Consider the following 16768-nt stretch of genomic DNA (forward strand, 5'->3'; position numbering starts at 1 on the left):
CAATAGTAGAGAATTTATATCTGAACAAAATTTCCTGAGGTATTTTGGCAAGTAGAACAGAACCAGAACCACATACCCTCACACTGGGCCTGGACGCTGGCACCCTAAACCAAACCCTACATTTTTCTTCAACAAGACTTTGCTACGTGACTTTATTATTTCTGTCTTTATTAGCATTTATTCACTCTTCCAAGAACCAGCTTGATTTTTTGTTACTGGAACTTCCAGGAAACCAACAACTCTTCAGTGAAAAACATCAACAGATACTTTGTGCCCTAAAATTGTTTGAACCGCTGGCCAAAGTCCAACCTTTATTTTTTCACAAATCCTGGCTGTTGTATCATGATTCTTACTCAGTCCTAATCAGGTTCCTTCACTGATAGATGCACTTTAAACCAAACATCCAAATCTCAATAAATTCTGACTTCCCTTCGCTACTCTGAGGCAATCCTTTCTTATGGCAAGCAATGAACTCAGCCTTGTCTCATCAACAGGGTTGGTGATGAACACTTGGAAAATAGCATGAAGTAAGGTATAAAAGTGGAAAACGTCTATGGCCATGCTACCCTGAACAAGCCCGATCCCATCTGATCTCAGAAGCTAAGCAGGATGGGGCCTGGTTAGTACTTGGATGGGAGACCACCTAAGACCAGATTCTGTAGGCATAAAAAATAAAGAAATAAGGGATTGTAAGCTGACAAGGTCTTTGCAATCTGTGAGGTCAACCAAAGGTTGCCACGCCTAAAAAACAAACAAACAAACAAACAAGAATAAGAAATGTTATCATAGAGTTTAATGCTGTCTAACTCTAAGAGAAACAACCACTGCTAATAGTCGAGTGTATAGTCCTCAAAACTTAATTCATATGCATATGCCGTACTTCAAAAAACACATAGAAGAATGCTCCTAGCATCCCTGTTCATAGCAATAAAACAGAGGAAACAACATAAATGTCACTTGACAGGGAAAGAATTAACACATTGAGATGCAATCTTGATAGAATGCTACTGTGTTTGTCTTAGTCTGGGGATCAGACTAAGTCTGGAGGCAGACTCTGAGAAAGAAAGCAGATAATTTATTGAAACGTTGGTCCCAGAAAGCCGCAATGAGGGCTCAGGAACAGTGACACCAGGGAAGAGAAAAAGTAACAGAGGACATTAACGAGCCATTTTTTAATGCAGGGGCTCATTCCCCCTGGAGAACTGTGTGGATTGTATGTCAGAATTTCAGTAGTAAAGGTCAGTTTATTTCTTCATTAAAGGCAGCCTGACATACATGAACAATTCTTTGCGACCTCAGCAATCTGGTAGGAGTTTCAGGTGACCATGTCTTAAGTACACCTAATTCACTCTTGCTCCTGACCCTGCCAAATGTCCATCTGTCAATAACTTTGCCTTGACCATCAAAGGGATTCAATAAATACATGAAAACATGCATGAACAAGTGAACACATTTAGTATATGATTTCATAATCATATTATTTTTTTACAGTGGAGGTAACTCTAAGAGATGTCTTGTGACTTCACCTGGATCTATTGTGGCCACTGGCCCAGGACCCTCTACTTAAGTTGTACCTTCTGAAGCCCGAGTACAGCTATATTTACATAAAATTCTTTGCAATATGAGCGATATGATAATTCTGACAAATAGGAGATCATTGACACAGAACATGCCATTATGTTGTCGTCAGATGCAAAGATACGAAAGCCTCCCAGGTGAGTGCAGAGAGCATCGTTTGATGAAAGTCAGGTTTCATTTCTGATAGGTAAATAAATGAACCTCAGCCCCAGTCATCCCACTCTGAACTCATGAGTGATGAGAAGACACAGAAAGCAAATACCTTTTAGATTGCTTCCCAGTCTATCAGAGCATAATCTCTTCATGCGCCAATGTTTTATCATCTATATTTTGTCCTTTTTGATGTGTTCTTGTGATCTAGAGACTGCTCCTAGCTTGCCATCTTAGCCTTCCCTATAAATTAAGTTCACATTTTCCTCTTGGAAAGGTATTCACCTATGTCAAATGAACATTTCAATAAGATGTTCCTCTTTCATTTCCAGCTGATCTAAACCAGCAGCTGGGTTCCAACGCGCACTCTGAATTTGCCCGTTCTACAATGCCACAGCTACCAACCAATACAAAATTTGCTGTCCTTGATTCTCCGAGGTTTTGATATCTTGCAGCAGGGGGGTTGGGTAAAGGAACATTCATATTTATTTCTTGAAGGGCTTGAAAATTATCTTTCCTTTAAAACGGAGAACAATTTCAAGTGATGTGCATGCATGTATAAATTTAAACTGCATATGTACACCCAGAATAAAATCACACAAGGCAAGATGATTATGTTTTATAATTAAAGGTTTTGCATTGAATGCATTTTCCTACATCGTATTTATGAAATTTAAAATACCAAAATTCACAAAGCCTGCATAAGTAGACAAGTCATCAAAGAAATATATTTTTAATATAGCAAAAATGTAAACAGAAAAAAAGCTTCGCAAACATTTTAAAATTCTACATACTAACATTCAGCTAATGAATAATAAGAGGCAGAATAATGTTCATCTATTAAATTTTTTCATTTACCAATTACAAATTTACATGCACGTATTCATAATCGGATAAATAAATAAGTGGAAGTTTTATAGTGAGACACCGTCAGTAGTATTGAAGTGTCATTTTACCAGTGTAAGTTGTTTAATTTTTTTTCTTCCATATGGTATTTCTGTAATGAAGGAGTAAAATATTTTGAAAATAAAGAATTATAGGAGGAGATAGATATATTGGCTTAGCATCAGACGCATAGATTTATTATAAAATTGTTTTTTAAAGCTATCTGTTGAGCACAATTAAGATTTCATTGATTTAAGAATCTCATAGCTCCCTTTAGAGCAACTCAACTCGCGGTGCAGTGTTTAGGCCTACATCTCTTGGTGACATATCTAGTTTATATAGCATCGACGATGCCATGAAAAGCTTTAATAGCAACCTGTGACTCAACAGAGCTTTTTTCATTGCTATCATTCACGTGCGCCAATATCAGCCTTCTTTCTTTCTCCCTCCTGATTCATCAAAAGAACAAAATTACTTACAGTTTTTTTTTCAAACAACGAAAACAGGTCATCAAGAAAAGAGACTATCATTGGAGGAATTGTGAATGCACGTGTGTTTTAATATTTTTAAACTTGTTTTAAAGCTGACTCCTGGCTTTGTTAGAACCCAACCTAACTTCTTCCAGGCTCTGGACAAGTGAGTATATCCTAATACAGGGGGATAATTTTAAAATATTTTAATTTCCTAGGCCACTAAACAAAGAATAAAATGTTTTCGTGTTACTCTACTGCAGTGGTATTTTATTTTTTTCCTATTAAAAATATTTTGGTTTATAATCTTTCTCTCAGTAGATGTGGCTCTCAAATTAATGAAGTAAGTGTGGAATCATGAGAAAAAATATGTAAATCATTACCAACTTCTGATAATTATTGCATATATTTTTAACTAATAAAATTTTTCCACTAAAACTTGGACTCTTTCATACTTTGAAGTTTGTTAATCCAGCCGACCAGATTTTTCATTATGATTTACTTTAATAATGTATTATATATTCAAGGGAAAAGTGTACTGTCACTGAGATCTTGTCCTCGGTTCCTCCAGTAAGCATATTTCCACCGAATAATGGGAATTGAATTTATAGAGGATGCCAGCCAGGTTGTGCTCCTGTGAATGAGTAAAGGAAAATGCAAGATTAAGTGGATCTCTCGAAAATCGTTAGTAATACCAAGAAAGGCGAGGTCATCAACAGCGTGGGGGAAAGAGAGTCTTCTTCAGCACTTTGTCAACTCATTTTAGAAAGAACTGGCTCTGGGGACAGAAGCGATAGTCTAACATCGGGAGGGAGAAAATACAATGACTGTGTAACCTTGGTGGCATAATGGCCTTCTCAGCCTCAACCCCTTTCTTTCCACTAGCCATGTCTACCCCTGAGACCTCCTAGTCTCCATTTGAGTGCCTCCCCTGAGCTAAATTGCAAAACTAGGGAACCAGCTGTCAGTAAGACAGGAATGGTCTCAGCAGGAGTCCTGTCACTTACTTGGTTTTAAGTAAGTAGACATCACGTTGCATGATGCTTCCTAAGAGGTCTAGGATCTGACTTTTTGAGCCCTCAAACATTACAGCATTTATTGTTATACCTTAAATGTACTCACATAGCTTCCGTCTTTTAAAATAGATATTCAATGCTGAAATGAATTGGTGGGATCTTCCCAGGAACAGATAGCGTGTTATATTAAAAATCGTGGTGCTTTGATCCTGAGCAAAAGTTTTTCAAACCAGGGTAGCCCCTCACCTGAGCAAAAGAATGCAGGTAATCATCCCTTCACAAGCTTTTTTAAAGACAGCTGAGGGTAGATGTGACATTGTCTTATACAGAGCATAGAATCAGTGACGGGATTTTTTTTCTTGTCCCACCTGAAGTAGATGACTTGGATTGTGCGCCAGCTCTGCATTAGAAGGTATTTGCCATGGCCTTGACCTACACCGGTCCTTTAATGAAGTTCCTTAGTAAAATATCTGCATAGCAACTAAACCTACAGAGATTTATCTCTGAAATATAAAGAACAGAAGTGACTCTGATGTATAGAGCTGAAGAAACCATTTGGTATTGTCAAGTAATCACGTTACATGACTACTTATATAATCACATGTAATAAAATTTAAAATATATTGTCTTATAATATTGCTTTACATAAACATTCTGTTATGGTTAAATGTTTTTGACACTTTGGTACTGCACCAGGTCACTATTATATTAAAAATATATCTGCAGGAAGGAACAGTGAGCCTAATATATATGGAATACTTAACAAACACTTGTTAAATTAATTGAAGTATATTAAAAATGGCAATGTTATTTTATTTCTTCTAGAAAATTTGTATGAAATACAGTAACAATTTAAAAATTATCACAATGAAACACGATGTAGACATCTCAGAGAAATATAACTTTTAATATCAGTTTATTCAGAAAATGCAGTTAGTTATACAATATATTAGAGCTCGCTCTGTCCAAGAGTTTTATTTCACAGATTTGGGAATGAATGCAAAAGAGCAGAAGTCACAGTTGCTAAGATCTCACCAAGAAAGAGTTCTAGTGCCAGAAATTAAGATCCCTAATGCTCACAACCTATTCTTTTCCTAATAAAATAATATAAAATAAAAAGTGAGCATGACTTTTTTTGCAAATGTGCTTATGTAAATTAGAAATAAGTGTTCATTTAGGAAAATATATTACTTATATATATGTGTGTGTTCTTCATTAATTCTAATATTTGACATAATTATTTTAGATATTTTAAGAGAAAATGTTTTGGTATAAGAAACATAATTCCCCTTAAATGTTAAAAAATGGATCATATTAAAATATTTCTGTTGCTTTCTTACTTCATATATATTATCTCTATAGTTCTATATTAATTTCCTAGGGCCTACTACCCTAGGAAATCCCAACATGGTTGCTTAATATTTGTGGCCTTTTTTAGACTCAAGAAAAAAAAGAAAATATTGTATGCAGTGCCTTAAGAAAAGCATCTAATAACATAAATAATTTAATTGCATAGGAATATATAATTAATATATACATAATACTTACAACATAAAATTTATATATAACATATTATGATGTATTTTATAAACATTTTGTTTGTCCATCAGTCCATCACTTGTACTGACATATATTTTGTATATATATCAGCATCTCAACCCTGCGTCAATCATTTTTGCTTAATTCTAAGAGGAGATTAGAGGAAAACATTTCTTGCAAATTCCTCAAAAATTTCCTCTAATAGTCATTTGATTTAAAAATCTTAGTAATTTCCTGCAAAGCATGAATAATATGTGTAATTTAGGGGTCCAGAAAGAAACTTGAATATGTTAAATCTTATGATATATTCCTCTCCGAAATAGTCCCTTTGGTAATCAGAGGAAACAGCATTCTGTAGACTGCCACATCATCACTCTTGACTACTCTTTTTCTCTGGAAAAAATTAAGTTATCTAATTATCTAATTGTGGTATGTGCTTCAAAATTTTGCTCTTTGAACATAAAAAAGAAGAAAAAAATTATTTGTCTTTTTATAAAATGTCTTCATTTACTAAACATTAACAAGTACTGTGTATTTATCCATCAAGCCATTCTCTAAGAGTCAAAACTTTTACAGAAATGAACAATGATGATGATACATTTCCATGGACTGAGTATATGAAATACTATAGAATTTGCAACTGATTTCAATAGATATTGAATCCAAAAGCCCATTTTTTAAAAGAAATATTTCTAATCTTTACTTAAGTTATTTGGAAAATGTGATTTTTGAGGTAATATAGGCAGACCTTACAGTTACAGAAGTGTAAGGCATTGCTATTCTCACTCCTACTGAGAAAGTGGACATTCCACATTCTGTCTGTGTGAAGATTCTTCAGACTCCCTAGTGGGACTGCCCCTGAAAAGATAGATAACAGGTGATTTTTCTGATTGAGTGAATATAGTTGTGACTGAATAATTTTGTTTTTGTTAAAAGACACATGACGTGCAGATGATATTCAATTTGCAAAATGTTTACTGTCATTTGCAAAATGTTTTGTTGAACCGAACCATCAAAATTAATTTGAATATGGAAAAAAGTAAGCAAAACAGAAAACAACCTCATAACATTAACCCAAATTGAGTTGTTCAGTAACTAAACTTTAATTGGTTGCTGGTTAAATTCTTAGAAAACTAAATAGCTTTCAAAAAAACTTAACCTCAAATTTGGATGGGTATTTTCTCCTTTTTCTGGGTAGGTATACCTAAATCATCCAACAAGCAACTGAGGAAACCAATATAAAATTGAGAAATACCAATAAATAAGATAACATGGCATATGGTACGCATGAGACAGAGTGGTTATTGTTTCGGTTAAGGAAAATTTTTCTATGTGCCAAAAGTTCAGTAGCAACAGTCTTTATAAATAATGTCATAATTATAAACTGCAAAAGAGTTTTTATGTGTAGCCTACATTCGAAAATTGTCTGGAGACGTAATTCTTTTAAGACATATTTTCAGATGTTTTCGTAACAGTTTTACATATTTGGATATTCTTATTTTGGAATAGTCTCCCTTTAAAAATAGAAGTATTACAGTCATTGTTTTTAAATCCATTCAACCCCTTATGTTTGTATTTTTGTCTGATTTACAGAGCAGATAAAACATGATTAATGTCAATGACTTCACTTGTCAGCCTACCCTCAATCTTTCATCAAAACATCTTTCATGTTGACTGAGTGACTTTGCAGGTTAGAAGACTGCTGAACAGAGCTGCTGAGAGAGACACCATAGAAAAGGAAATTGGAAGATCTCTTATCTACGGTATGGTTTTGGATTTTCTAATATCAGCTAATTCTGTCAGCAGCATGGTTACTTACATATCAAATGACTCATGGTGTAACCCCCTGATGCACAACATCGGTAGAGTATAGCTAAAACATTTGAGATTTAACATAGATGAGGGTTTTATGAATAGCTATTTTAATAACAAGGATGGTGTTGTGATATAATGGATTTTTAACAAAAATTGAGTGAAAGGATTTTTCTTCATCTGAGGGCGAACATCAAAACTAATATCTTGGGTATGTTACAGCTGGAGTCCCAAACTGAACAGTTAGGAAAGAGACCTGAAAAATTATGGGATCATTTCAAAAAATGAATATTCTATTGAATCTCCTCTTGGAACCGATTTTCAAGAAAAAGAGAGCTTTTAAGTCTCCAAAGTTATTAAAGTTATTTTGTTAAAAGCAGGACAAAATGGAAAAAATGATAAATGCTTCATGTGAAAATTATTTTCTGTTGCATGAAGAAAAATAATATTCAGATTACAGAAAAGAACGCTTGTGATTTCGTTGGTGGTCCATCTGTGACTAATGTGGTCCCAGACAAGCCCTTCTCTTATAATGAAGTATTTGGAATGAAATATGTAATAGAGATAATGAAAGTAAATTAATACTTTGTTATTTAAGAACTTGGTGATTGAAATAGACGATGCCAGATCACACTCAATTAATCAGTTCAGTCTGATGTGCTAATAATATTTTTAAATACTCAGGATCATGTGATATTTTGAGTTTTTCAATCAGCATTTATAGTTGCTGGTTTGTTACTGTTTTTGTTTTGAATCGATAAAACACACTGAAAAAAAATGAGAGGGCTAACAGAAAAGAAACCAAAAGCTTTGGACAGAGTCGTTGGACTCCTCTTTCCAGTCCCCTCTCCTAATGTCTTTAAAATGTCATGAAACTTGCTCACTCTCCGAATTTCCATCCAGAATAAAACCATAATTATTAAATACAAGGTTTATTCTCAGGAGAAACTTAAAAAGAGAGGTTTTAGAATAATTGTAAGACATGTTAATACGAAATATTGAGTTTGGGGCTATGCCTAGAGTTTAATTGAACTTTCATATACGGTAGTGGCGAAGTCCCAAATTCTATGTCCCATTTGTTCTTATCATCCTGGCAAAGCCTATCCTGTCCCCTCTGGCAGAAGACTAGAGGATGCTTCTCTGGAAAAACTGAATGACTCTTGCAGACACTCTTGCCTTATAACAAAGCCAAAGTCCACAGCCTTGTCTACACGCACTGGACTTCTAATAGATTTTTAATGTCATTCTGTTAAATAAAATTAGGTAGTCACAGAGCACTGAATATATGAGAAAAACTCTGAAGTGAAAGAAAAGGACCAAAAAAATCACAAAGCACAAAATTCATAAGTAACAGAAGCAATTCAAGACCTGGGAGGAAATATCCAGAATATTTGAAAATAATTTACTTAGAGAGATAAGATGTTGCATCCATGAAACTAAACATGATCCTAAAAAAAAAAAAAAAAAAAGGAATAATCAGGGATAAGAAAAAATAGAAAAATAAATTATGTGTGAATATTTTTCTATATAAGATATATATATATATAGTTTCCCAATTGATTCATACATAAATTTAGTAAATGACATTATATCCCAGAATTTTTTCTTAGGAGATTGATTTCATGGGCCATCAATAGATTTTAAAGGAAAAAATGGCCTGATGAACAAATAACTTGGTAAATGTTGTGTAAATAAAGTTAACAGGTCTCTAGACTGAAAATTGTATTAGTGACATTTAAGATGATTATATGAAAAAAATCAGCCACCGAGAAGGTATAGTTTATAGTGCTCCCCAAATTGATTGGCAATGGAAGAAACCTTTTTTTTTTCTACAGATTATCTAATGAAAATAGTGTTCCTCAAAACAGGCCATGGAAAGTGCTTTTTATTTATCTACAACATCTGTGCTGTTTATTTATTGAGTTTTTTCACAATACAAATTGCTTCTCAAATTTTTGTATATGATCTGAATAGTTGATGTATCTCAAGGAGTGTTTATTTCTTAAGGCAACATATTAAATTCTTGTATTTTTTCCCCTTGACTATATTCTTAAATTTGCCACATTGAAAATATCTTAAAGAATGAATGATTTAAATTATTATTTTTGCAGCATTGGAATAAAGTGTTTACCAGAAGTAATAATGGGAAAGATATAAAGGCAAAACGTAAGAGCCAAATTCGAACTGTTTTGTGTTGAGCTTCTGTGATTACGTAGCCCTAGGGGATAGTGCAATGTAATTGTCTCTGAATAACCCATGTATCTCTAAGTTGGATATTCTATGTGGCAAAGTCATTTCTCAAAAATAGAATATTTAAATATAACAGAAACCTTAAAATCTTTCAAGATAAAGTATGCAGAAAAAATTAAGTTATGAAGAAGGATCTAATCAAGAGTATGACTTGGCTTGCCCAGGTGGCCAACGGCATTTAAGGCCTCTTCAGGAAATAATTGATTCCTGGACTAACAGTAGCTGAATTTCTATTAAAAAAAAAAAAAAAAGATAATCTTTTTAAGAAACATTTTTATTACATTTTCTATTACTCCTCAGCATCCTCCAAAAGTAGAGAGAGAATATACTTTTGATCAGAGTCCCAAAATGTTAATCACAAAAATGTGTTAGAAGTTTCACATATGTAAATATAAATTTGTGTCATTTAGAAAGAAAATGATATTAAAATATGCCTCTAATTTTTCAGAATATTCTGGCTTGACTCAAAGTACGTATTGTTTCTCCCCCTCTTTTATTTGACTGGCTTCCATGGCCCAATAAGACATAAAGATGACACATCATTGGAAGACATGTCTCCTGACACTTTCCATCATTTTATCTTTCAATGAGCATATACCAAGTAGCTGGAGAAAGTGGAGATTATCTGTTGCCATATCCTGCTGTTAAACAGCAATAGCAGAATAGTCTAGTCACCTGAGGACCACATGTCTTAGATTACACAGTAATGACAATGAAACCAAGTTACCATAGGCTAATTGATATAAACAAGAGTTAAGTTTCTAAGGCATCTCATTAACATTATGATAAAATATTATCGAACAAAATGACACTATTCGAAGAACTGTTGTGCACTATAATTTATCTGATGTGGGAATTTATCTGAAGTCATGAATTTTGTTGTTTTTGTTTCCCCATGACTTTTTACTTTCTGAATTCATTTACTATGTTTGCTTGTTTCATTGCCAAGAAATTGTCAAAATAAACTCAATATTTAGTAAAATGTGATAAAGTATCACATATTCATCAAGAAATACTTCAATGCGAAATCTAATTTAAAAAATATATTTAAGTAAATTTACTCCATAAATTTTATTTTTCAGTAATTTTCATGAAAGGAAAATGTGTAAAATTTAGGGATATTCAACTTTTAATTAAGTTAAAGGTTTAGACGACCATTTGAATAGTAATAGTAAAATGGATTAGGTTTGATCTCTATAAGGAAAATAATCAGGATCCCACATTAATAGACACAAAGTTGCTTAAAAAATACATACATAAAGAATAATAGGTGGATAGATGACCAAGAGAATTAATGACAAGAGATTGGAGAATAGATTAGGAAGCAGGAAATTGGACACATGGTGTCAAGTTCCTGAATGTACAGAAACTTGGTTCAAAGCAAAAGTGAAAAGTAGAATCCAGTAACACGCCTTAATTTCAGAAAGCATTTACATCCCTCAGACCTGTTCCTCATCCATTATGGAGATACTTCTAGCTGCTCTCCAGTGCTGGCGTCATGCGTGGGAACACGTCCTCATGCTGGCAAGTCTTCAAGTCAATAAACCGGCGTGGTTTTCCCAGATCCATAGTAAAACACAAGCTGGTAGAACATACAATTATTGGAATAATGTAAACAAGGGCAGAAATAAATATTTTAAAAATCCCCAGGTGTCTTCTTTTGTCTTTGTTCTGATTTCTGTTGGAGATGAAAGCTCCAAAAAAAAAAAAAAAATCTTGAAATTTAAATCGTGAACATTTGATGTGGAAACTTAAGTGTAACATCGCAAGAATTATTGTTGCTTTATCACACATCTTTGAGCTTGTTCTCAGATTTTTAGCTACGTACATTTAAACTCAATTTCATGGACTTCTGGTCTAATAAAACCACAATCTCTTCTTTCTAGTTAATAATTTTATTGAATATACATGTTTAAATATCATAAGAATTAAAACTAAACCTCAATTTCAGGAAGAATTTACTGTGTTTTAAAGTGGATTACGTTTGATATCCTTAGAGTCTTGTTGACTTAGATGTTAAAAAGTATTTTCAGCCTTTTCACCTTTTGAAAAATATTTAATTTAATGGTTTTTGATTCATAACTAGAAATTAACTATGCACAAAGCAGAATAAAATAAAATTGAACATATAAAACTGATAGAAATTTGGAAAGACTTATGACAACCATAATTTATTATTTCCTCAGTAGTGTTATAGAGCTTTACCTTTCTAATTATAGGAAGTAAATGCCTTCTTGCTTTACAAATAGTCAAAATAAAAGTTTATGTTACATAGGATACAGATGTTGAAATATCTTTAGGCATTTCTTGATGTACAACAAGGCTGTTTAAATTGGAAAATGCATCTTTTTGGTCTTTTATCTTCTGCCAGTTTTAACTATGTTTCATACAGTAAAAACAGCATATGCATTTTATTGGATTAAATTTTGTGAGTGAAAATTAACATAATTAGACAAAGCCATGGGGTTTTAGCTTTAAAAAAAAAAATTATGAGACTATCTTCATTTAATATTCTTGTAGCAATAAAAAAATGCTTAGGAAAAATATCAAAACATGTGGTACCTGAAAAGCTAGGAAGAATCAAATATGACATCCAAAACTTAGCTTTCACTTTTGAAAAAAAAAAAATTAATAAGATCACGTATTAAGATATATCTTTTTTTTTCATTTCTTCTGTATAATCTGTCCCTCTTTTAGGTGTTTTAAGCTTTTTTTTCTTATGTTAACCATTTATGCTATAAATAGTTTTATGAACTCTAAATTTAAAAGGAGTTATGTGACTAAAACAAAATGAAATGAGCACATGTAATCCATATTTTTTAATTCTATTTTTCAAATTTTCTTTTTCAAATCCTAAACATATCCACATAACACAAAGTAGTTTTTCAAAGTACAAAGCAAAAACAATATATTTTTTCAGGAAAATTTCATTTCTTTAAAACTTTAACTTTCTTAAATGTTTTTCTTCAATAGTTCAGAGATTATTATCTATGTCACATCAAAGTAAATTCTTGCTCTTGGTCCATTTCAAAAATTTTTATGATTTTTCTAATTTTAAAAGACATATTCTGCTCTCTAGACAATTCATCTTCTTCTTCTGGGATTCAATAATTATTTGAAACATCATGCTGCAATAATGGTATAAATAACAATGAGACATTTTCTTCTCAAATTTATACCTACAGTTTTTATGGATGGCATGGTTTCAGAGATTTGCTTCAGAGTATTTCAGTAAGGGAACAGGGACAGAGATGAAATAAATTTAGACATGACTTAAAAACTGTTGCATCTAGGTAATGGGTCATAAAGGCTCAACAAGTTATTATTCTACTTTTGTATGTTAAAAATTCTCTGAAATAAAATTTTAAAATGGAATAGAATTTATGCAATGCTATTCCTTACCACTCAATCCTTCGATTATGATTACCATAAAATGAGATCATTTCAAATCCAGAAATTGAAACAAAAGAAATTGTTTTCATTATCTACACTTGGCTACACATATAATTACTTGTATGTGCACTATATTGATTATATATATAAAATATGTATAATTACATAGATACATATATCTATGTATAGGTAGATAAATTGACATGTGTAGTATAAATGGATTTACATACATGTAGAGACTGACAGATACCCCCATTCATGGCCACCCTTCTTGTCCATGGTAATAAAAGATGTAGCTAAACCGTTGCTGCTTGTGTTGCCAGGTATATAGATTCTAGCTAATCTATATACATGAGTCGAAGTTTCACTTCCTCATTCCTGGACATGCTCTTCAATGTACAAAAGCTTTTTTTTTCCTCCTTGTCACTACCCACAAGCTGGAATGTAGATGTGATGAGCTTTTCTCTACTATGCATAATGGGGGAGGGGTGCCTTACACAAAACATAGAAAGAAAATAGAAAGTGTAGGGTACCCTACACCAGCCAGCAGCCATGCCTGCTTTGGACTATGGTAAATATAGAAATAAATGTCTTTTATGTTTAAATCTGTATCCTTGAGTTTTTCATTATAATGGTTTTTCTGTAACCTAAATATTGTAAGTATTTAATACCTAGAGTGGGGAATTGTTATAACAAAATGATTTCACCATTGGCTTAAGGGTCAAGCCGCAGGAAGGAAACACACAGAGAGAGTAAGCTGGGAATGAGCAACTAATTCTGGATTAGAAATGGAAGCCGGGTGAAGATGTGCATTCTCAGTCGATATTGTATATTGCTCTTAAAAATTCTTTAAGAAGTTTTCACGGGAAATTTCTCACAGGTCATCCTTCTTACCAGGATTCTGGGTTAACGCCATGTTGTTGGATGTGTCTTCTCTCATCCATTTCTGCTTAACTTTCTCTCACTCGAGCTACTAGACATTTATTTTATCATATCGTATTATATATTTTTTTACATATTCTAAATATTAACAATTTAAACATGCAGAGCAATTTATGCAGACTTGTATACCACACTCCTTATTTCAGATTGCATATAAGAATCTCCTCTTTCACAAACCACAAGAGCAAATAATCCCACTACTGTGATTCTCTAAATCAAACGTCAGTTCTCAATTTAAGAGAAGTTTGATGCTCTGATATTCGACCATCTTGAACGACTGCCAATTAAAAAAAGAAAAAAACTTTCTTCCATTACATTAAGTTTAAATAATAGCTAAAGAAAACAGTGATGCAACTTTTTAAATAATACCACAAATAACAAGGTTTAGTCCTTCAGAAATGTAAACCAAAATGCTCAAATTATGTTACTTGTGACTTATACTTCTGTGTCAAGCATTGTCTTCTCTTCATTGTCCTTTATAAAACAAATATGTTCCTGTTAGAATATACCATTAAATAATTAAGATATTGTGAGTTATTTTATTATCATTTTTTCCAATTTGGATTAAGATCTAAAGAGCATAGCCAAAACACTGCAAACACTCCAAATATTATTGGTTCTCATTATATTTATAGTTCCGGCTCATAGTTTCGATTACATTTATACCCTATTACTACTCAGTTATACCCTTGAGTTTCAATTCATGATGAGAATCCCATTGGTTGTACCGTTATTTGCACTCACTGACTTGTATCCTGGTGTTTGCGTTTTTTCTCCCCTTGATTCGTGTAGTAATCATTGCATATTTTTATTTGAGTAATCAGTGTTTGTGACATGCTAGGGTCGGTATTGGGAAGGGGAATACAGGCTCTATGTCCAAGCATACTGGTTTGAATAGTCTATCTTCGGGGCCTTAGAACATGATTTGAGAACTAATTTGATAGAGTTATCTGCCTTAAATAATGAATGCTTGCTAGTGGCTTTGTACATTACTCCTTCGAAATATTATTTGTATTTTAACAGCCAATGTCTATGATTCAGACCCAAAAAGTATATACTAGGGACGATGCAGACCACCTGGAATGGGCTGAGGAAAAGACTCTAGATAAATATTCTTTATCACGGTACATACATTACACCATATAAGATTAGCTCTTCCCTTCCAAAAGGAAATTCTGCAGCTGCACTGTCACATACAGGAGCTACTGGCCACATTATTGACCACTTAAAATGTCACTATTCTGAATAGAGATGAGCTCTAAGCTTGAATTACACATCAAATTTCAAAGACGCAGTGTGAAAAAATAATGTAAACTATTTTGTTAATGATTATTTATTCATATTAAAATGATAGTATTTGGTATCAAATAGCATATCCTGTTAAAATGAATTTCATCTTTAACCTAATCAAAGTCTTGCTACTAGAAAATTTAAAATTACATACATGGCTCGCATTTGTAGCTTGCATTATATTTCTATTGGCTAGTGTCGCTCCTCAAAATCGTCTTGTTTACTCCACTGATAATTTGATAAAAAGAAGCCATGCAATTACATGCTACTCATGCTTATTTTAGAATTCTGGACTTTCATTTAACAGATGAAGCCTTCATCTACTAGAAAGTATCTCAGTGACGCTTAAAGATATATAAAAGTATATAATTTTGAATTAATGCTTGAATATATTCAAAATGAATTCTGATTTTTTTCTTAGCATTTACTCCACACTAGATGGAGAACTATGTCTCACATATAATACAAAGCAATTCTTAAAATGCCACATATACTTAAGGTCCAAAACAATGTTAATTTTGCAAAATGCGGGTACAGTGTTTATCCGATATGAAAATGCCTTTAGATGCAGTTCCCACGTCATGGGCATGTACTCGCTTACAGTAACTGGTGAAATGGCAAGGTTCTTCAGTAGAAGATATTCAATGGAATGACAGAGGGATAATTGGAAATTCACTAGCTTCTGTGCTGCGAGGAGCGTATTTTTGAGATTTTGCTTATAAAAAAAAAAAAAAAGAGTTCTCTTTCGAATAATTGGAAATTCACTAGCTTCTGTGCTGTGAGGAGCATATTTTTGAGATTTTGCTTATAAAAAAAAAAAAGAGTTCTCTTTCGGACAAAATTCAATTAAATTTTAAAAAGAAAAATGATGCGCTCCGAGAGTCCTGATACCAATGACGAGCCATTCCTGGCTTACAGAGTAGCCAATGGTTTCAGAAGGCGCGGCCTCGGAAGACACGCTACCGTTTTAGAAATACCGGTATCGTGAATGTGACGTTAACCTAAAGAGGCTGCAAAACAGCAGAAGCCCCGGCTGCGGAGTCTCGGGGTGCAAGATCACGACGCGCGGGGCAGGATCACGACGCGCGGGGCAGACACCGTCCCCGGGGAGAAGGCGTGGCGCTGCAGAAGAGACCCCGAGAACGTCCTGCCGGCAACCTGGATGGCGTCGTAGGGGTTGGACAGGGACATGGCGGAAGTGTCCCTGTACCCCCTTGTGAGCTGTGACGCACACTGATTCTACTGTTCTGTCCATCCGTCTCTCTTTCGTCTATTTGGTAACTTTTAGAAAATGATATTCTGTTCGCATTATAGAGAATGGGTTTAGGCACTGTGGATGAATTTTGTTTGTTTTCCTTTTTTCTTCTTTTTTTCTTTTTTCTTTTTTTTTTGACCTTGAGTTAAATAACTCCTTTAGTTGTTAAAGGTATGTTGGAATGCATT

Source organism: Pteropus alecto, unplaced genomic scaffold, assembly GCF_000325575.1.
Source record: "Pteropus alecto unplaced genomic scaffold, ASM32557v1 scaffold14, whole genome shotgun sequence".
NCBI classification, from domain to species: Eukaryota; Metazoa; Chordata; class Mammalia; order Chiroptera; family Pteropodidae; genus Pteropus; species Pteropus alecto.